General features: G+C 39.2%; 1 protein-coding gene and 1 long non-coding RNA gene across 8 annotated transcripts in view; one reads left to right on the plus strand and one right to left on the minus strand.

Moving 5' to 3' along the window:
• The window catches only part of Mei4 (meiotic double-stranded break formation protein 4), a 173986-nt gene that overhangs the window by 85458 nt on the left and 66745 nt on the right, over nucleotides 1–21783 (plus strand). The window lies entirely within an intron of this gene.
• LOC102553441 (uncharacterized) overlaps nucleotides 4838–21783 on the minus strand; it is a 94955-nt gene continuing 78009 nt past the window's right edge. For 3 of the 7 annotated variants that reach the window (XR_594043.4, XR_005488330.2, XR_005488332.2), the window contains exons 7-9: nucleotides 7175–7295; nucleotides 6502–6625; nucleotides 4838–4981 (exon numbers count right to left, since the gene is read on the minus strand). This is a non-coding gene — a long non-coding RNA (uncharacterized LOC102553441). Of the gene's footprint in view, nucleotides 4982–6475; nucleotides 6626–7174; nucleotides 7296–21783 lie in introns of all 7 variants that reach the window. The other 4 variants (XR_001839472.3, XR_001839470.3, XR_001839469.3 and 1 more) reach the window with 4 other exon arrangements.

A 21783-nucleotide genomic window follows, 5' to 3' on the forward strand; every position in this document is an offset into this window, starting at 1 on the left:
TTTGAACTGTTTACAAACGTATTATGCATTAGTGCAGCTCAGAAGCCAGCATTAACTCCAGACAAGTTTCATTCCAACTCTTCAGGGCTAATATTTATGTAATTATTACAAGTGTGATAACTTACAACCTAAGTAGCAAAACCACAAAAGAGTAAAGAACTCCGTTGATGATTGATCCCTGGGAGTGCTGAGCCAAAGCGAAGCATGGTAGTTTGAGCTTGCAAAAGTCTGAGCGATTATGGATGAGTGGGCTGTAAATGGCATAATCTGAGGTAGCAGAACGTTATGGAGTGGGCAGAATTACTCTGGTGAAATATGTATATTAAGAAGAGAAAACTGGAATCCTTAGATTCTGCTTCCACTGTTTGAGATGATTTAAGAAAATATTTCTTGATCCCCTGTTTTCCTTTGTTTCAGTTAATAACAAACGGGGTTGCTTAGGAAAAACCCAAGAAGGCATATTTGCTTCTCTAGGAATTTAGAATTAGGACACAAATACGAGTCAGCAGTTGGTGAACACAGTGGTTTTTGGTTGAGCAATCCAAGCATTGACAAAATACTGAAATGTGAGAAAAGTTAAAAAATCTCATTTTAAGAAAGCTATCAATGTAAATCCAATAATAGAAACAAAATTCCCCATGGTTCCCAACAGAGAAAAGAAACTTCTGAGGGAACCATGGAAGTTCCACTGTGTTTCTTCCTTGCAAAAGAAACCCCACTAGTAGTTTAGCTAATTGATAGGCTTAATTTTCTTTAACCCGGACTTGTCCTAAGATAATATGAATAAGCCAGCCCTGGAATATTCTAGCAACTAGTAATTCACATACTTTACTATATATTAGGGTCATTTAGCTTCAAATAATAATCATGTCCAGGGTTCACTGCAGAAAATTATGATATTCAGGTGGTAGAATTCAGGTATGATTGTCTTTTCCAAAACTTCCCTTGTGATTGTGACGTTTACCTGGATTAAGAGACATTCATATGTCACTATGTTAAGATCTTCTGGGATAATCACTTGTCATAATTATCTAATATAGTATTAGTTATACCTAAGTGTCATGATCTCAGTATAACATGTCAATAAAATGTATTTTAACACTGATAATCATAATCATAATCTTAAAGATGGAGTTTCCAGTACCATACTTTTAAAAGTTCAAAACATGAAAGTCATAGAGCAAATATCAAGAAACCTCACATAGAACAAATATGTCGAGAAACCTGGCATTATTTGGGGTGTATCAATGAAGGTTCTTTCTAGCAGCATATGAGTCTTAATGGACCAGGCAGAAAGAGAAAAGTATCCAGGGGAGACACCATCTAATTATCTAAGAGCCTAGGAAAGAACAAATAATGTAAATTACAGCCCATCTTGTGATAGGTCAGAATCAAGATCTCCGTGTTCACTGGTCGTTTGTTTATAAAACATGTGCCAGTGGCCCTCAGAAATTCGGGAGTTGGACCTACAACTGAGAGATACACAACCTGTTTCTAGAGTTCTCAGATCTTTAAACATGGATTGAACCAGACCAGCTACCTCTCAGGTCATCTGGCTTGCAGATGACATAGTATAGAATTGGCACCTGAAGCAGCTTCTGACTAATTTATTTCCAATAGCCACAGATACACAGCCGGCTGCAGAGACTGCCAGTCCTGGTGATGGGCCATTCATTTTGATATCTGGACTATTCTTTATGAATAATTCACCTAATCATTACTTTTAGACCTGTATGATTATTATTTATATATGTGAGTTTAGATTTGCAAACGTCTGTATCTTCATCGGTCAGCTTTGTTGTGTAAAGTAGCAATATCCTGTCATATCTTATGTTCCCGTTAATCTTAAGAGAAACAGTAGCAAAAATTCATTAAGATGGAGTTTATTTAGGTTAGTCAGGAAAAAAAATTCAGGAATGTTAATATATGCTCAGGGGTCTTATAGAGCTCACACTAGTGTTTAAAGGCAAAAACTACTAGATGGGAAGGGGATTACGTCAGGGTTTTCTCAATAATTAATCTTTGTACAGGCAAACACTCTACATAGTGTGGTGGTCATAAAAAAGGATGTGGAGAGGGCAGGAACGTGGTGTCCTTGGAACAGAATGGGGGTTGGACAGTGTGTTTCTCTCACATCCAAGACATATCAGAGTTCTGCAAACTAAGACATAGCAGGTCGCTCAGTGTCATACATTTATATAAACGTAGAGAACATAAGCCAACCTGGAGTCGTGTGTCCTTTCAGCATAGTGGTTTGGGGAAATGTCAGTGTACTTTGAATGTTTAGTTTTAATTTTTCATTATTTTGTAAATAAATCTTGTTTTAAAGAGGCAAATGTTTATCTGTTAAAGATTTTCTCCCAGAATTAGTGTTAGGGAATTTTGACCTTTCAGAGTTTCAGCGTCAAGAGATCTAAAACATTTCAGATTTTATTTTTGTTTTGTTTTCTTTCTTTTTTTTCTTCCTAACTTTTTCTTATTTTTTGCTTTTTTTTATCGGATTTTTTTATTTGCATTTCAAATGTTATCCTCTTAGCCAGTTTCCCATCCATAAGCCCCCAAACACTCACCCCTTCCCACCTCCCCGCCCTGACATTCCCCTATACAAGGGCTTCTCCTCCCATTGGTGTCCACCAAGGCCATCGTCTGCTACATATGCAGCTGAAGCCATGGGTCAGTCCATGTGTATATAGTCTTTGGATGGTGGTTTAGTCCCTGGGAGCTCTGGTTGGTTGGTGCTGTTCTTATGGGGTTGCTCCTTCAATCCTTTCTCTAACTCCTCCAATGGGAGCCCCATTCTTAGTTCAGTGGTTGGCTGCTAGCATTCACTTCTGTATTTGTCATGCTCTGAAGGAACCTCTCAGGTGACAGCTATATTAAGCTCCAGTCAGCATGCACTTCTTGGCATCCACAATATTGTCTGGGTTCAGTGGCTGTATATGGGCTGGATCCCCAGGTGGTTAGGCTATGAATGGCCTTTCCTTCAGTCTCTGCTCCAAACTTTGTCTCCATTATTCCTCCTATGAATATTTTTGTTTCCCCTTCTTAAAAGGTCTGAAGCATCCTTCTTCTTGAGCTTCATGAGGTCTGTGGATTGTATCTTGGGTCATTCAAGCTTTTGGGCTAATATCCAATTATAAATGAGTGCATACTCATGTGTGTTTTCTTGTGATGCGTTACCTCACTCGGGATGATATTTTCTAGTTCAATCCATTAGCATATTCATAAAGTCATTGTTTTTGATAGCTGAGTAGTACTCCATTGTGTAGATGTACCACATTTTCTGTATCCATTCCTCTGTTGAAGGGCATCTGGGTTCTTTCCAGCTTCTGGCTATTATAAATAAGGCTGCTATGAACATAGTAGAGCATGTGTCCTTGTTATATGTTGGGGCATCTTTTGGGTACATGCCCAAGAAAGGTATAGCTGGGTCCTCAGGTAGTGCAATGTCCAATTTTCTGAGGAACCTCCAGACTGATTCCCAGAATGGTTGTACCAGTCTGCAATCCCACCAACAATGGAGGAGTGTTCCTCTTTCTCCACATCCTCTCCAGCATCTGCTGTCACCTGAGTTTTTATCTCAGCCATTCTGACTGGTGTGAGGTGGATCTCAGGGTTGTTTAGATTCGCGTCCCCTGATGACTAAGGAGGTTGGACATTTCTTTATTCTTCTCTCATACAATCCATCTGGACTACAGCCTCCCCTTCCTTCTCTACTCCCAGCCCAGCCCTACCTCCCCTCTTCCCCAGATCCACTGCTCCTTCATTTCCCTCCAGAAAAGAACAGGCCTCCAAGCATTGTTTGGGTTAATGCCTACTCTTTGTGAATCTTGATAAAGTACTTTTGATTTTATCATTTGCAATTACATCATTTGGCATTGTGATGTATGGGCTAAAATTTTTATGAGTTATTGTTTTTGGCTCAAACAGTTTTATATGTATTTAATTGTAATTTTTCAGCATATGAAATTTGACTATAAATTCATCATCAGATCCTGACAAATAGGTTGCTTATAACTTTCATTGTTATGTTTAAATAAAATACAATAAAATAGCAGCAGGTACTTTCATTATGAATGAAGATAATAATATTGTGTTATTCAAGAGATGAATTCTTTTATTGGAAAAGTAAAGAGTAAGACTTGATCTATCCCGGAAAAACAGCAAACCTCTGTCATTCATCCCTTTAAATTTCTGGGGAAATTGTGCTTTAAATATGGATGAAATAGTATTCTGTGCTTCTTTGAGTGATTACCATTCTTTACCATATGTTTCTTATCAAGGTGACTCATTAAAGTTTCATGAAATTTCCAACCTCCCAATTTAGATAATACTCTACTCATTTTTTTCAGTCATATATTTGATATAAAATTGTATGAAGAATCTTCTCTGTGATATACATTAAAATATACTTTATTCTGGGGCATTATTTTCGGCAGGCAATGAACAGAACATGAGTTAATTTTTAAATTATATTTTATTTCATTGGAATATTAATTAGAACTTCACATTTTTATGAATAGAAAGGAAATAAGACCAGTAAAATAGTTATTACTTACTAATAGTTGTTTATACCAGAAACACTAGATACTTTGATTGTGGTTTCTCATAACAGAGTTTGAGAACCAGGATCACTCACAAAAGAAGATTTCTGGAAAGATAGAGGCAGGTGTCTTGGGGATGAGTTTCCAGGAATTCCAAATGTGAGCAAATTATAACCTAATAAATAAGTCCCCGTTTCTATTTATTTGAAGTACAGGAGAAGAAAAATATTTCTTCTATTCTACAAATTTAAACAAAGATTTCTTCTGACAGAGCAAGTTTTTAGAGCATTAGAGAAGATTACCAGAGCACGTTTATTAGACCTTTTCCTAAGGCCCCGAAACAGAGTCAGCTTTCCATTCAGAGGGTGAGCTCTCGCCAAAGAAGTCACAACGTCCCAGCCTTTCGTCACTCTTTCATCCGGCCTGCCCTCAGGTTGCTATGTATAAGGGGAAAATAGGGCCCAGCTTTTATTACTGTTCTGGCAAAATAATTAAATAGTTAATAAATACAGGACAAAAGCAATAGCCCACAACCAAACATGTACACGAAATGCGCGTGGGACACACTGCGGTATATGTATAGTCTTATAGCTGTGTATTTGTTACACTACATTGGTTTGAAAAGGAAATATGTGGTTCCCTTTTACTAGTGCTATTCGTTTGTCTTTCCACAGAGTATAATATCACTTTATGATGCAGAATTCTGTCAAACCACCCAGACATGCCCAAGGTAGATCCTTCAACTGTGGGGTAACGGAAGTGCTTGTGGATGTATACAATATAGCAAATGTGATGAGAAGTGCTTAAGTATGCATAGATATATTTACATATGCAGTGGATGTGTTATTGTCCCTCTGAGACATACAATATAAAGGTTTCTTTAGACTCATATTTAGAAATTCTTGTCCATCACTGTTTAACTGTGTTGATTGAACTCTCAAGGTGTATCTTTATGGCAACCCTTGGCAGAGGCATGAGATCTATCTCATGACAAAGAAATGGAAGAGAAAGAACAAATACGAATGCTGTAATTCCCTCTAAGGGCAAACCCCAATGACCTCAAGCCCCTCAGTAAGGGAACCCTCTTAAAATGCTCTACTGACTACCAGGAGCAATGTGGAGTGAAAAAGGTCTCAACACATGGGCCTGTAGAGCATTCTACAGCACTCTACCCTTGGATCCAGGTCAATCATTTCCATCTTGTAGAGCAGAATTTATTTAATTTATATTCCCAAAGTCCCAAGTCTTAACTTCCAAGAGTGTTCATAAGTTCAACTCAAGGATCTCCTGTCAGTTTCAAGACAAAATCTTAAACCATCAGTTCCTGTACAAAAATCAGCAAAGTTATATACATATATGATACAGAGTAAACATTTCTATTTCACTTGTAAAATTAAAACAAGAAAGTAGCAAGGATCACCAAACTAATGTTAGCCAAAAGTCTAAGAGGGCAAACATGAAATTCTGTAGCTACTGTTTCAGTCCCTGGGGTAATTCTAACAGGATAGGAACCCTCATGGGCTTTGGCAGCCATGGACCTATGGCCTTGGATGCAGCACACAAATCCATTGTCTAGGCTTGCTTGGTCTGGGACATTATGCTGATGTGTGAGTTATGGATGATGCTAGATCATCTTAATATGATAGAAGTTTAGACACGCTGTGTCCAGCTGCTAGCGGAAGGATCTCACAGCTGCATCCTACCAATAGCAGTCCTAGTAGCTGGGGTGACAGTGATGCAGTGCATGGATATCTGGGTGGTACATCAATGTCTTCCACAAGACAAATTATATCTTCTTTGTTTATCTTCTTACTCAAGAGATTTATAGAACGCTCCCGTTGTGCCTGGCAGTAAACAAAATTCAGGTAGATAAATGTATAAGGCTGCTATCACATAGTGTAAAGGTGCAGAGAATGAATGAACAGACTTACGGCACAGTGAGCATGTTGGGGCTTACCCAGCTTCTGTAAGGGTATCATCAGTATCTTGACAGTTCTAGTGAGTAGAGTGGTATGGGTAAAGGCACACAGATAGCAAAGAATGAAGTCGTTATAAACATTAAGAGCCTATGGCCTCGTTCTCTGAAAAGCAGACAGTTAAGTTCCCTTATTAAAACCTTCAATAGCTCGTGCATAGACACATCTTCAGTTCACATTTCAGCGTCTCCCCTTCCAAACAGATTCTCAACCCGGTACATTCAGAGAGAACGCTTACTGTCTTCACGTAATAAATTATGATGCTACACTTTACAGGCTAGAGCCTGTGGATTCACAGAGACTTTGAGAGGTCCCTGGGCTTCCTACCCTTGAACATATCATCCATAATTTTTCCATCAAGTAAAACTTGACCTTCTAAGTGACTGACATATTAGAAGGCTTGAATATCACTTGTAAAATTAAAACATAACACATGGATTATCAGATCAGATAAGAAAACATACTTATTCAAATTACTTAGGTCCCCTGTATTTTAATCCCCTAAGTCTGGCAGCTCTGTCTGTATAATATAATAAGAACTTTCAGGTATCTCATCAGGCTATGCTAAACAAATTTAAAAAATAAATTGGATTGGCTAGTAGCCTGTGAATTGACACGAGTGGGAATGCGAGGTCTGCCAAATATATAACTCACGTTGATGGATGCGACTGAATGTGAGGTAAAGTGAGCTAAATCAGTGCATGCTGGGCCAGTCTGGCTGGGAGCTGCTGCCCAGTCTCAGATGTGGAATCTCATTACTGTCCATCGTGTCTTCCTAGGTGAGAACAGACATGAAAAGATAGTTTTAATGAGTATAGAGGTGAACTTGGCAGATGGCTCGGCATTTTTTTTTTTTTGGTGCCAAACTGCAAAAATTTGCAGTTAGCATTTGACCAAATCTCCAAATCTTCCCTCAGGCCACCTGCTAGTGACTGTGGAAGACTGGCTCCAGTGTCAGGATGGTGAATGCTGTGGAATTAAGAACTAGGAGTAGTTTGTCTATGTTGCCTATGACTAGGCCGATCTCTAGGCTGGCCATGATCCAGAGAGGACATGAGCACGAGTTTGATCACACAAGTAAAAATGACTATCAGGGTACAGAAGATGACCAATGCATCTGTCTGGTACTGGGCAAGGACAGGAGAGATCAGTCCAGCCCATAAAATTCACAGTTATTCGTTTAGCCATCAGAGTGAGAACCAAGTTATTACATCATGGCATGAGGAATTGGTAGAACTCAGACAGTGGGGGGGGGGGCGCTTTTTAGTATTTGTCCTTAGTTCTTTCTGTCAAAGGGAAAATGCATGCCATGGATACCTTGAATTCTTGATTATCAGATATAAATATAAGGAGATTACAAAGTAGAGTACGAGATACCCACAAATAAGTTGATTGTTTTTCAAGTCTCTAGCAGGATCCCTGTCTTTGGTCATGTCCTACTGTACACATTCTCTTTTTCTTCTGTATCTATATGTTCTTTGTCCAAATTAGTGGATTGGAATATATTTTCTTGATTAGATCTCTTTTAAGAGAGAGGGGGGAAAACCCTTGAAATCAGAACTGCTTGCATTGCAATTGATTGCGTTATTGAGGATTCAGGAGTATTTAATTAAAGCTTAGTTGGACTGTAATTTTCTTTTAAAATTGATGAAGGCTGTGTAAATACACATCCCACACATCATCCCATTGTTTACAGATGCATCTCCATTATTGGAAAACAGATTTACTGAAGAGAACACATGCATTTCATAGTTTTAAATTTATCCAACAACAGTCTCGTATCAGGGTTGTTGGGTAGTTTGAGTTTGAACTGCATTTTTACCATTTATTTGCAGTGAGATTTTGAGAAGTGCTAACTTACTGGCATGATATATCTGCTTTTTGTTTATAGTCTGTTTGATGATTAAAATGGGGAATGTTAGTGATGTCGAGCATTTTTCCTGTGTTTTGTAATTGGAAGGCCTTTGTTTGAGAAATGTTTGTTTGAGTTTTTCCACATTTTACGTTATTTCTTTTATCTTGTGAACATCGAGTTCCCTCTATTATGTTTGCTAGTTCACTATCTCATGTGTCACTTATAAATATTCCTTCAAGAAGTGACTTTTTCTTAACGTTCTTATTTATTATACAATACGGACGCATTTCAGCTTCTATTTAATTTTATTTGCCTGTTTTTGTTTTCATTCCCCATGTTTTGAGGTCAGTTCAAGAAATCTGCACCAGCTAAAGCTATGAAATTTTTCTCCTGTTTACTTCTTTTATAGTTTTAGATATTTTGTAAGTGTCCAATCATTTTTACTTAATTCTTTTGTATTGTTTTTTTTTTAATTCTTCAGGATGAGATTACCTGTTTTCCCTCACACTATTTGTTAAAAAATATTTTATAATACTGTGTGTGTTGGTTAGCTCTTACTGTCAACTTGACGCAACCTATAACCCCTTATAAGAGAATCTCAGTGAAGGTTCGTCTACATTGAGTTGTTCTGTAGGTATTTTTTGTGCAGATTGTTAAGTAATGTAGAAAGACTAAACCCACTGTGGGTGGCACCATTTCCTAAGCAAGGGAACTCTGTAAAAGCAGTGAAAATCACTGAATTCAAGGAAGTAAGCAAGCAAACGTAAGTCCTAGTTTGCTTTACGTTTATGTAATAAACAACATGACCAAAAACAAATTGGAATGCAAAGTATTTATTTCTTACTGCATGTTATAGCCTACCATGAAAGGAAGTAAGGACAGGAATCCAAGGCAGGAACTTGGAGAAGCAGAGCCATGGGTGAACCCTGCTTAGTGGCTTCCCTGTTACTCCCTGCAAACCAGGACTACCTGCTCACAGATAATACAGATTACAGGGGGGTGGGGCCTCCCATCAGTTATTGATAAAGAAGGAATCATTTTATCTGAGGTTCTGCATTCTCAGATGACCCTAGCTGTGTCCACTTGACAAAAACCTGGCCATTCTGGCAGTTAGCCAACACAAAACAGACTCTTCAGGGTGTGTGTGTGTGTGTGTGCGTGTGTGTGTGTGTGTGTGTGTGTGTGTGTGTGTGTGTGTGTGTATGTTCGCGTGCATGCATGTGTGTGTTGCCTTTGCTTTTCAGAGAAGGACTATGAAGTATTAGGGGAGGAGAAAGAATATGATCAAAACACACTATATGAGAAAAAAGAGAAGGAAAAGGAAAGAAAATAAAGTAACTTGCATCATGGATTTATTGTCTCTGCTCTTAACTATGGACGTAATGTGACTAATTGCTTCAAGTCCCTGCCTCCACTTCTGTAGATGATAGACTATAACCTGAAATTTTAGCCAATTAAACCCTTTCCTTGTTGTCAATCTAGGGAATCTGTTGTTATGATGAAACACCATGTCCAAAAGTAAGTTGGGCAAGGAAAGGCTTTATTTTGTTTATATTTCCACATCAGAGTTCATCATCGAAGGAAGTCAGGGCAAAATTCAAGCAAGGCAGGGACCAGGAGGCAGGGAGAGGCCCTAGAAGACTGTTACTTTCCGGCTTACTTCTCATGGCTAATTCATCTTGCTTTCTCAGAGCACCAAGAACTACCATCTCAGGGGTGGTACCATCCACAAAGGTCTGGGTCCTTCCGTATTAATCACTAATTAAGAAAATGTTCTACAGGCCAGTCTACAGCATCATTTTATGGTGTAAATTGAAGATCCCTCCTCTCATATGACTTCAACTATGTCACACTGACATAAAACTGGCTAGCACACCCTCTAAGGTATTTCTTGTCAGGCTATTTTATTACACCATAATGTTACTAGGGCAGTGAGTAGTCATTGACCATAAATGTCTGAGTTTATACCTTGATTCCTTATTTTATTCCAGTGGTCAATATGCCACATTTTCCTCAAAATGATAGGCTATTTTGATTACATAGCCTTACTTTAAAACGAAACCACATTTATCTATTTATGTAGTGCGTGACTTCATGCAAGTGTAGCTACATGTGTGTGGAGCTCAGAAGACCTTTCAGGAATGAGTTCTTTCTGTGCATCCTGTGCTTTGGAGACTAAAGTCAGATCATCAAAACTGGCAGCAAGGCTTTGTACCCACTGTGTCACCTCACTGGCCTTACCATAAACTTAGACATCTTATAGACTCCATTCTGTATTGTCAGAACTGCTTCCTGGGTTATCTTTGGTAGTAACTTCATATGGATTTTAAGATTGATTTTTTTAATTCAGTGGAGAATGGTGTTAGAATTTCAATAGGAATTACATTGAATTTCTGTATCCCTTTGAGTAGTATGACATTTAACAGTATTCTTGCATTTTGTGAACACGAATTACCATTCTGTTTACTTGTGTCATCTATTTCTTTTGCCTGTGTCTTAAAACTCTCAATATTTAGATCTTCCATATTTTTGGTTAAATTTTCACTGAACTATTTTTCCCATGACATGATCAATGAGATTATTTTCTTATTTTGTATTTCAAACAGGTGGTGTTTAGAATCACATAAGTACTCTGTTTGTAATTTAGTACCATAAAACTTTTATAATATATAAATTGTAAAGTGTGTGTGTGTGTTCTTCCTAGTTTTCTGTACATAAAAATCACTTGTCTCTTTCCTCTATTCTTTGTAAGAGTCATTGGCATTAAACTATTTCACATTTTAGTCCTACAAGGCTTGTTCTTGTTTCATTAAGTCTGCTTATTATTCAATAAATAAATAAAAATAAAATAATACTGTGGCATCTACTTACATATTTTTGCTTTTTATTCTGTACAAAATCTGTAATTTTAGTGAGGCTGTAATTTGAGTGGAATAAAATATGATTCTACTAAGTTTATCTCCCCCCACACACACACTTTGTGTACACTTTTAAAATGAAAAGACTTTTTTTCCACAAGGCTTTCCTTTTCTATTATTGGTTCTCACTACGGAGAAAACATTAGAGAAGACATCCAATCAAAGTCAGTGCATTTAGCTTGGTAAAGAAAAATCCTGTAGACTCAGGAACATTATAGCAGAAGTAACTCTGGATTAGCTTTTGAACAGAGTTTGAGCTTATGCAGTGAAACTCAGAGCAAAGATTAAGCGGTGGAAATTGGTTTCAGGACCTGTTACAATCAAGAGCAGGGGACAGGTTATTAAGTGTCTATTTCGGTAATCTTTGTCCAGGAGATTAGAAGAACAAAGCAGGGCTCAGTAGTAGTCATGTGTAAAAATGCTGACCCCTGCAAAGGGAAGACTTGCTATTCATTTTCGTTGCTCTGCCCTGGGCCGGTTGCATTTGGTTAGAAATACATTTATGGGGCTCTAGAGTTGGCTTGGAAGTTCAGAGCACTGGCTCCTCTTCCAGAGGTCCTGACTGAATTCAGTTCCCAGCAACCACGTGGTGGCTCCCAACCATCTAGAATGAGAGTTGGTGCCCTCTTCTGGCCTGCAGGCAGACATGCAGGCAAAACACTAAATATACAACAAATCTTAAAAAAGAGAAAGAAAAGAAAAGAAATAATTTATACTCAGGGAAACATTATCGGACAATTAGTACAGGTATTTTTTAAGTTCTCATAGTAAAATTCAGGGTCTCCCCCATAATAGGTTGGCACTAATCGATGAGTATAGCAGAATATCAATATCATTAAGAACCTTCTCATTGACTTGTGTGTGTGTGTGTGTGTGTGTGTGTGTGTGTGAGAGAGAGAGAGAGAGAGAGAGAGAGAGAGAGAGAGAGAGAGAGAGAGAAAGAGAGAGAGAGATGTTTGGTTCCACTCTAGGTCTCTGCTGAGCTACCCAGCTTCTGGATCCTGGCCATCCAGGCAGTATCAGACTTGGGCCTTAACTTAGACAGGTCATTACTAGCTGGCCAGTCCCACAAGCTCTGAACCAATGTTGCCCCATTGCATCTTGAGTCCTGCAGACCTGACAGGTTGTAGATCTTGGGTTTTGTGACTGGGTTGGTGTCCCACCACTGGCAGCCCAGTCAGGTTACAACAGATTCAGCCAGTTCAGCCTCCATATCCTTTACGAACTTTTTTTTTAAAGATTTATTCATTTATTTTATATAAGTACATTGTAGCTGTCCTCAGACGCACCGGATGAGGGCATCAGATCTCATTACAGATGGTTGTGAGCCACCATGTGGTTGCTGGGAATTGAACTCAGGACCTCTGGAAGAGCAGTCAGTGCTCTTAACCACTGAGCCAGCTCTCCAGCCCCTCTAGGACCTTGTGCAGCGCATTTCACACTGACAGTAGTCAGAATGGATTTCACTGTCTGAGTAGTACATACTCATTGCTAGGGTTGACAGTCTCACAAGCAGACTCCTCATGTTCTGGAGTTTTTATTGCTGATGTCTGGTGGGGGGGAGACAGCAGAGGACAAACTAATACAGGTGAATTATAATCTATATTGTAGAGCCATCTCTTAGGAAAATTCTGTAGCCATGACTTGTCAAAACTGGTTCCACTCTTTCCTGGATGGACATACTATTGAATCATAGCTGGACAGATCGCCTTTGAAAGCAGACTGGTTATTACAGGTCACATATGCTGCTGAGAAGTGACCTGAGGTACCATTTAGTGCAACACCGAGAGGTCAGACTAACACTGGCCTATTGGTTCTTTTTGTTAGATATTACTTATCTAGCCTTGCAATGATCTCAATTCTCTTGTTTTCGTACCATATTTCATGTATTTTGACCTGGCTAAGAGTGAGAACACTGGTACCAAGTCCCAGCGATCCCTGTGACTGTCAAGGTGGTCAAAGCACCATAGAGTCTGGGAGTGCCATGCTGTTGTCATGTTGCACATATGAAGATGCCATAGGGAGTGACAGCTTAGGCAATCCTGACATCTCTGGTTAATATCGTGGTTCCTTCTTTCACAGTCTTAGCTGAAGCTCACATGCTCGGAGCATCTGGAGACTAAACAGGGAAACTGGCTCTTGTGAAATGGACGATGTAATTTTAGCTGTCATGTATTCTAGCTCCAGAAGTGATCTGATCTTGGCAATCAGCATGAAAGTTACATGATTTCTTATGAAGCAGAAGTAATTGTATATCTAAAAGTTGGAATTTTTCAGAACAGGTACCTGGGCAACCATAAAAAACAAACATTATGTGTTTTATCACAGAACGTTTAATTTTGAGAAAGTATCTGTCTGCATAAGCCATTCAGTGGGAGCGCACTGTAAAAGTTATCTCTGCCTTACAGGATCAGATGTTTTTCGTGAAAGTATTCAGGATGGTCTATTTGTATGCTAAATATCTACTCAATTCAGTGTTTGAACTTTAATCTGCCCTCATGTTTCTCTTCATAGCATAGTTATGCAAGAGCTGGGGGGTGATAGCGCAGGCCTTTAATCCCAGCAGTCTGGAGTTAGTTGCAGGTGTATTTCTAAGGTCCAGGCTATCCTGGTCTACAGAGGAGTTTCAGGACTGCCAGGCCTACACAGAGAAACTCTGTCTCCAGAAACACCTAAATATATACATATATATATTTGTAAATTATATCCACATGTGTGTGTGTATATATATATATACATATTGTTTAATACTGTATAATTGTTTATGTTGTATACATATACATATATATTTGACTTAATATATTAATATATGTATATATAACTAAACGATGACTTTTATTGTTTGTAAAACTGCATTTTTATCAAAATAAACTTCTTGTAAGAAGGAGGACCTGATTTAGTCTCAGATGGGTCGTAGCCCATTCTTTTAAAATGTTAATTAAGCCAGTCAGTGTAAATTAAAAAGAATAGCCGGATTTGGTTATATTTCAAATCACTTGAAACTTTAACTTCATTTTAAATAAGTTAAATTTTTTATCTTGCTAGTAGTCCTTGACTGTTTTAGAAGAGAATGCCATCATCTTGACCCTTATATAATATCTGCATGTAAAATTATGGAAGGTGATTTTACCACTTGTCATTTGGGAGATATTTTGTTTTTGTTTTTCTCGATGAGGTACAAACCCTGCCTTATTTTTTTTTATAGTGAAGCATGTGCATTTAAGGCATGCTGGGTCTTCTTGAGCATTGTTAAAAATCTGAGTCTACATACCCTTGGCAGGGAATAGAGAGGCAAAGATTAAAACAGAGACTGAAGGAACACCCATTCAGAGCCTGCCCCACATGTGGCCCATACATATACAGCCACCCAATTAGACAAGATGGATGAAGCAAAGAAGTGCAGACCGACAGGAGCCGAATGTAGATCGCTCCTGAGAGACACAGCCAGAATACAGCAAATACAGAGGCGAATGCCAGCAGCAAACCACTGAACTGAGAATAGGACCTCCGTTGAAGGAATCAGAGAAAGAACTGGAAGAGCTTGAAGGGGCTCGAGACCCCAAAAGTACAACAATGTCAAGCAACCAGAGCTTCCAGGGACTAAGCCACTACCTAAAGACTATACATGGACTGACCTTGGACTCTGACCTCATAGGTAGCAATGAATATCCTAGTAAGAGCACCAGTGGAAGGGGAAGCCCTGGGTCCTGCTAAGACTGAACCCCCAGTGAACTAGACTGTTGGGGGGAGGGCGGCAATGGGGGGAGGGTGGGGAGGGGAACACCCATATGGAAGGGGAGGGGGGAGGGGAATGTTTGCCCGGAAATCGGGAAAGGGAATAACACTTGAAATGTATATAAGAAATACTCAAGTTAATAAAAAAAAAAAATCTGAGTCTACAACTCTGTTTCAAACCGGAAGAATCAAAATTAAAGTGGATGCAGCTGGCTGATATCTGACACCGAGTAGAGAGTTGTCATTCTTCTGAATACTGTGGGATGACTGTTGCCCAGTAATGAATCACTCGAAAGTTTGTCCCTTGAGGCAATAATCTGAACCTGGGCAAAGTGGTTATCATCAAGAGAACGAAAACACATGGAGAAGAGGGAGCAAAAGGAGCTCCCAGACGCAATCCGTAGAATGCAAATACGACTCAACACCATGAAAGCCCATATTGGAGGCTCCTTAAATTACTAAAGTTACAGCTACCCCATAATTCACTTATACAACCCTTAAGCATTTGTCCAAAGAAATGAAAGTCAGCATAAAACAGAGATATCAGCACATCCATGTTTATGACAGCAGTGCTCAAAACACCATCTTACGGAATCAGAGAAGGCGTACATACCTAGAGAGCCCTTAAAGAGAATGAAGTCATCCTATTTTCGGGAAATGAAATGGAGATCAGCATGTTAAGCAACATAAGACAAACACCAGGTTTGCTCTTCTAAGCAGAAAGCTAGACTTTCCAAATGTATGAAGTGGAAGAAGGGCAGCTATGGCTTCATTGCCTCTTGAGTTCCTAGAGATCTTGGGGATTCTTTATATCACACGGAATCTGTGGATTTCTCTGTCACATTGAAGGAGATTCTAAGAGGGAGTGTATTTGGGAGTGTGTACTGGGCCAAGTCTGGAAGTAGTGTGGGTTAATATCTTGATCTATTGTCTAGAACTTCTTTTCCAAATGTAAGGGTCCGAGAATCACTGGAGAATGATACCGTAGACTCAAGTAGCATGCAAAAGCAATTCAACAGAAGTTCCTCATTCAGGGGCCTCCCCATTTGGGAATGAAGACACCGAGTGGACTTTTATTGACAGAAAAATTCCGGGGAGGGGTATGTGCCCTTTTCCTTGATTGGTTAGCTCTATAGAGGTCTGACTAGTTCTATAGTTGGTTAGGGCTCTGGGAACTTTCCATGATGGCTGCTTAGTCATTCTAGCTGCCTATTCTTACTTCAGGCCAGATCACAAGGTGTCCTCAGATTGGCTGTCCATGGCTGTGGTTGGCTGACCACAGATTCCTGGATCCTGATTCTCATTTCTTGGAAACAGCAATTAGGCCTACTCTCCTGAATTACAAGGTTGCAGCCTGTCGTGGAGTCAGTTTAGCCTGAGCTTAGTCCCTTCACACAGAAGTTTAAGTTCTAATGGGATCAAATATTCCCAAAATGTGATTACTGTAATCTCTGAATTAAAATAATAATATAGAACGACAGTGGTGCCTTGGGATTTATGTTGAATAAGTCAATGCTTGGGGTCTGTAATCTCTGATCATGTAACAAGTGGAAGACTTGAAGTTTGAAGAACACATAGCCTGAATGTGTGAACAGATATGTTATTGAAGACAAAGCACATGCAAATAAAGGACAAGATTAATAAGGACACACTGAAATTGAAGGCTACCGCACATGAGTCGGAAGTATTTAACAGTTGCCATTTCTTTGTCATTTATGAAATACTACTAAAGGATGACTTCTAATCAGATTACATAATTTATATTGGCAATACATCTCTATTCTTATTTATTCCAAATATTTGGATCCGTATGCTTATCAAAGTCGGAGGAAACGAATTGGATTGAGTATGCCTCGAGTCATACTGAAATGGAGACATTTCAGCTTATACTGGCCCATAACAACTTACATATCTACTATTAATTATCATTTAAAAACATCTACTTAAGGAGAAAAAAGTAAAAGCGAAAGCTGTGTTGGCTGTGTTAGTCTAGGAAAGATAGTGTTTGGATTAGTCTGGATAGTTCTGTTATTGAGAAATTGTCCTTATAACTGTATGTCTGTAGTAGAGAGGAAAACAAGACTCACTACTGTGTAGGCTGAGGAGGTAAAAATAAGTGGAAGTTGCAAAGGAAAGGACAAGACTGCTTGCAGATGTGTTCAGAACAAGAAGTGATGGATGTGTTGCGCTAGAACACAAACATCAAGGGCAAAGCAAGCAGCCTTCTGCAAGTCCGGGGAGGAAAGGTCTGCTTGCTCCATAAAGTCACTAAGAAGAGAAGGAGTAACCTGTTTGTGTTAATAAAAATGCCTTGGTCATAAAATATTATCCCCATACGTCAAGTGTTCAGCGCAAGTGACATGAACGGTATTAGAGAGATGCCCTGAAGGGCTCTCTGCCCATGGTGTGGACCGCGAGGGCACATTCAGAAATTGGTTTTAGCCGCTGGTGGACAATAAATCTGCCTCAGCTCAATAGAAATCAACTCACACACACACAAGTGAAGACCCAGATGATGTGAAACAAAATCAAGTAAATCCCTGGGCGTAAGAGGAAGTCCGCGCTGGGCGTCCCTGTGCTGCCCTACGGATGCAGCAGCTCAGCCTTTCTTCAGCCTGGCGCCTTGGCATATTCTGTCAGCTCCTGACACCGAAGTCTGACTTTGCTGTACCCTTGATGGCTAAGAGCAGCCATGGGTGCTTTAGACAACCAAACGTCACTCTCTTCCTATTATCATTGCCCTTTTTAAGAATTTTATATTCTCACTTGTAAAAGGACACGGTTCTTGATACAGATTGTGCTGTATATGGATAATGGATTCTTGAAAACTTCCAAGACCGTGAACTAGCAGGATGATACAAATTCCTAAGTTATACTTTTCTCTATGATGTGAGGAAAGCCCAAGAGAGAATTTAAATTAAATGGCATGATTCCCATAAAATCTTTCTATCAAAGCAAACATAAAAAACGTGTTATCTCTTTAGAAATGTTTGTACTCCCAAGGGTCTGACACATTCTTTCCTCCCATACATGTAATTTCCGCATTTTCTTATCTTATTAGATCCCTAGATAGGATTCCCATTTTTAAATCCTTATTTTATCTGTACGTGTATTTTTGCCCTCATGTGTGTCACTGCTCCGTATGCATGCAGTGCCTTCAGAGGACAGAAGAGGGCGATAGATCCCCTGGGATCAAAGTTACAGGTAGCTGTGAGCTCCCATGTTGCTGAACATTGAATCCAGATTCTGTGGAAGAGCCTCGAGTACTCTTAACTGTTGCACCATTTTTCCACCTCCCCGTTATTACATTGCTAAATAAATTGGTATCTCCGTGGAAAAGAATCTTATGTTCAACATGCCAAACCTTTCACTCTTGTGCCAAGTCATAATTAGATAGCCTTGTGCTAAAACTCATAATTCTAGCTTCAATTTTATCATGTATTTTTGCTTTCAAAACAAAGTAATGAATTTTTAGACCTGACAATTGCATACTCTACATTCATACATGCATACATATGTGTAAGTACATGTGTGTATGCATATGCATGTTCTTGTGTGAGGTGTGTGGGGGGGTGGTGCAGCCGGCAGCCCAAGTCACAAAAGTAAATATATTTGTATATTTGCATTTTTGAATCTGTTTTCGATGGTTCTGTGTCTATGGTTTCAGGGCTAACCACTGTGAATTATATAACCAGTAAGGTGCCTTATCTCTGGGAGACAATAGTTCCTCTCCCATCAGTTATGAATTGCCTATAGTTCTTTGTCTAGAGGTGGAAACCTTTGTAGATACTTTCTTAAATACTTGTACAAGCAGCATTTTATCTTGGCTCATATCTGTGTTTATGTAGAATATATATATGCCTATGCTATGCATTTCTATTATGTTTGTTTTCCATAGTGTAATCTATAATTATAGACAATAAAGCTAGTCTTTTTACAATACTCTGTGGATTTAGAGAAACCTCAGGTAAATGTTAGAATGTATCCTTGACAGAACCTTGAGTCCTTTTGAAGTATGTAGCCCTCTCTGAGGATAGGGACAGAAAAATTCCCTGAATGACAGAGCATGCTTGAGCTCATACAGATAAGAAAGTGAGAATCTGGCTGGTCCCTTCCTTTGTCAGACGGCCACAAAGGCCTTAGAGGTGCCTTTATTGTGGTCCCATCACTGGTAACCGACTCATATTTCATATATCGATGTCATATTTCACCTTACTTCCCCATGTCATATGTGCATTGCATTGTATCTCTCCCCTTTGAAGACTAATTCTGCTGGACATACAAAGTTATAGGTTAGTAAATACTTTGTTAAGGCCTCATGGTAGTGATAGCCCATCGAGGCTTCCATTGCTCTGCTGAGTAACTTTGCTGTCGATCTTATTAGCATTTTCTTTTAACATATGATATAGTTCTTATGTCTGTGAGCTTTATTGTTCAATGAACTGTCCTCAGAGCCTTTCATGTTTTCTCTACTCTCTTGTTTTCCCTACCACTGCCGTTCTTTAGTAATCAGAGAGCAACTCTTGAGACGTGTACATTCTAGGCTGGGTTCCCACCCACTCTGCCACTGAGCAATGGAGCATCACACTCTGCTCTCCTTCCGGCCATCACCCTCTTCTCTCCCTTCTTCTTCTTTTCAAGCCCTGAATAAGATGCGCCTTCTGATTCTGCTTCGGCCCGCAAGGTCTCTCCATACTTCACACATAGTTTTCCGTATATACCTGATTCCCTTTCCTTCATTTTTCTAGTTTACTACGTTTCCCTTTAATCTGATATTTATCTCATGAAGGGGGAAGGGGTGGGGTGGGAAGGAGGTATGGGATGTGAAACCCTCGGGAGTGTAAAAACAAATGAACAAACAACTAAATAAATACATAATTTTAATTATTTATTTTTCACTTACAGTTATTTTTTTGTTCTAGTACTCTGGGTGATTTTCTTCATAATCGTTTTCTGTCCTATACTGATGTCTCACTAATGCCTTTGGAAATGACCCATGTTTTTGGAAATCATATTTGCCATATTTATTATTGTTTTTTTAGATAATAGCTTATTTTCAAGTTTATCAGTATAGCTTGTATTTCAAGCCCGTGTTCATCTAAATTTTAATCTGTAGGAACTCTGAAAACCAAAATTGATATTGCTTTTTCCCAAAAGTTGTTTTGCATTTTCATGTTCCAAATGCCAGAAGTAATTAGTTTTTCTGCTCAATTTGTGGTTCCCTGGAATACTTAGTACCATAAATCTGAACCACAAACCAAATATAGACATAAATGCTTGGCAGATTCTTAGAAGTAACTATTGCTACATTGTTAACAGTATTGGTAATACTAGCTTCTGAGTGGTCCCTTCCAGGATTGTTTAAACCTTTGAGCTGGGGGAATATTGTAGATGTTTATTTCATGCTCAGAAACCACACAGTCAAGTTGCAAAGAGAAAAGCAAAAAGGAAAAAAATGAAACAAAGGAAAGAAGAAAAGAAAGGAGGGATAAAGGAAAGAAGGAAGAAAGGAAGGAAGGAAGGGAAAACAAAACCTAAAATAATCTAAATTCTAAAATAATCTCATAGGCCCCAGAGATTGCTCCATGGTTAAGACCTAGTCTTCTCGTGGACCCTGGCTTGGTTCCCAGCACCCACATAGCAGCCAATAACCATGAGTAACTCCTGTTCCAGGGGATATGATGCTATCTTCTGATCTCTGTGGTACGGAGCCATACTTGTAGTAAACATACATATAAATAAAATTAAAATGAATCCTACAGTGTATTACAAGAACCTTGGAATGGGTTGTATTCATACCGATCTCTCAGCATGAGCCACAGGCGGATTGTGAGCATGTTGGCATCACCAGTCCATCTTTTACCAGTATGTCCAAGGACGAAGCTAAGAAATCTTACTGTTAAGATACATCACTGAAGGGGCTGGGAAGATGGCTTAGCAGGTAGAAGTCCATACTGTCCTCCCCTGCACCCATATGCACCCACATCAGGCAGCTCACAACCCCTTGTAACTCTACAGTCAATGAATGTGACATTTCTTTCTGGGCTCTGCAGCAATGCACTCTTATGCAAACATGTGCGTGCGCACACACACACACACACACACACACACACACACACACAATGGGGGGTGGGGCAGAAGACAGAGAGGCAGAGAGAGTCACACACAGATTTTCAAAACATTAGAAGCTTCAAAGAGAATATACATTACAGAAAGTCGGAGGTGCTATAACAGAGTAGCTATCCTCTTAGCTGACATCCAAACGCATCCTCTGACTGACAATTCAAGGCCTAAGCATTCTGAACATGTGCTTTGGAAGATCCTGCATCTCTTAAGTTCTGTAATAATCTGTAGATCCTTCCCTGATGTAGATGTACTACTCAGTAGAAAAAGTTAAGTCCAAGAGTTAATGTAAGTGTTTACCTTGCATGGTGGTTTAAGATCTAAACTACTAACTTAAAACCAGAAAGGTGGTTTAGTGGTAAGGAAAAGAACTCTTAGTGCTCTTTCCTTTACTCCAGAAGACTGAGTTGAGTACCCAAAGCCAGTGCCAGGTGGCTCATAACTTTTCTGTAACTCCAGCTTCCGGAGATCTCACGCTGTCTTCTGGCCTCTTCGGGCACTGAAACAAATGTTGCATACATTCACACGGACACGTACACATGCACGTGAATAAGTTGGATCAAACTAAATAGTCAAAATGCTTATTATCTGACATCAGTCTGATTACAGTAATCCTAATTTAAATCCAGGAC

Source organism: Rattus norvegicus, chromosome 8 (assembly GCF_036323735.1).
Source record: "Rattus norvegicus strain BN/NHsdMcwi chromosome 8, GRCr8, whole genome shotgun sequence".
Taxonomy (NCBI): domain Eukaryota; kingdom Metazoa; phylum Chordata; class Mammalia; order Rodentia; family Muridae; genus Rattus; species Rattus norvegicus.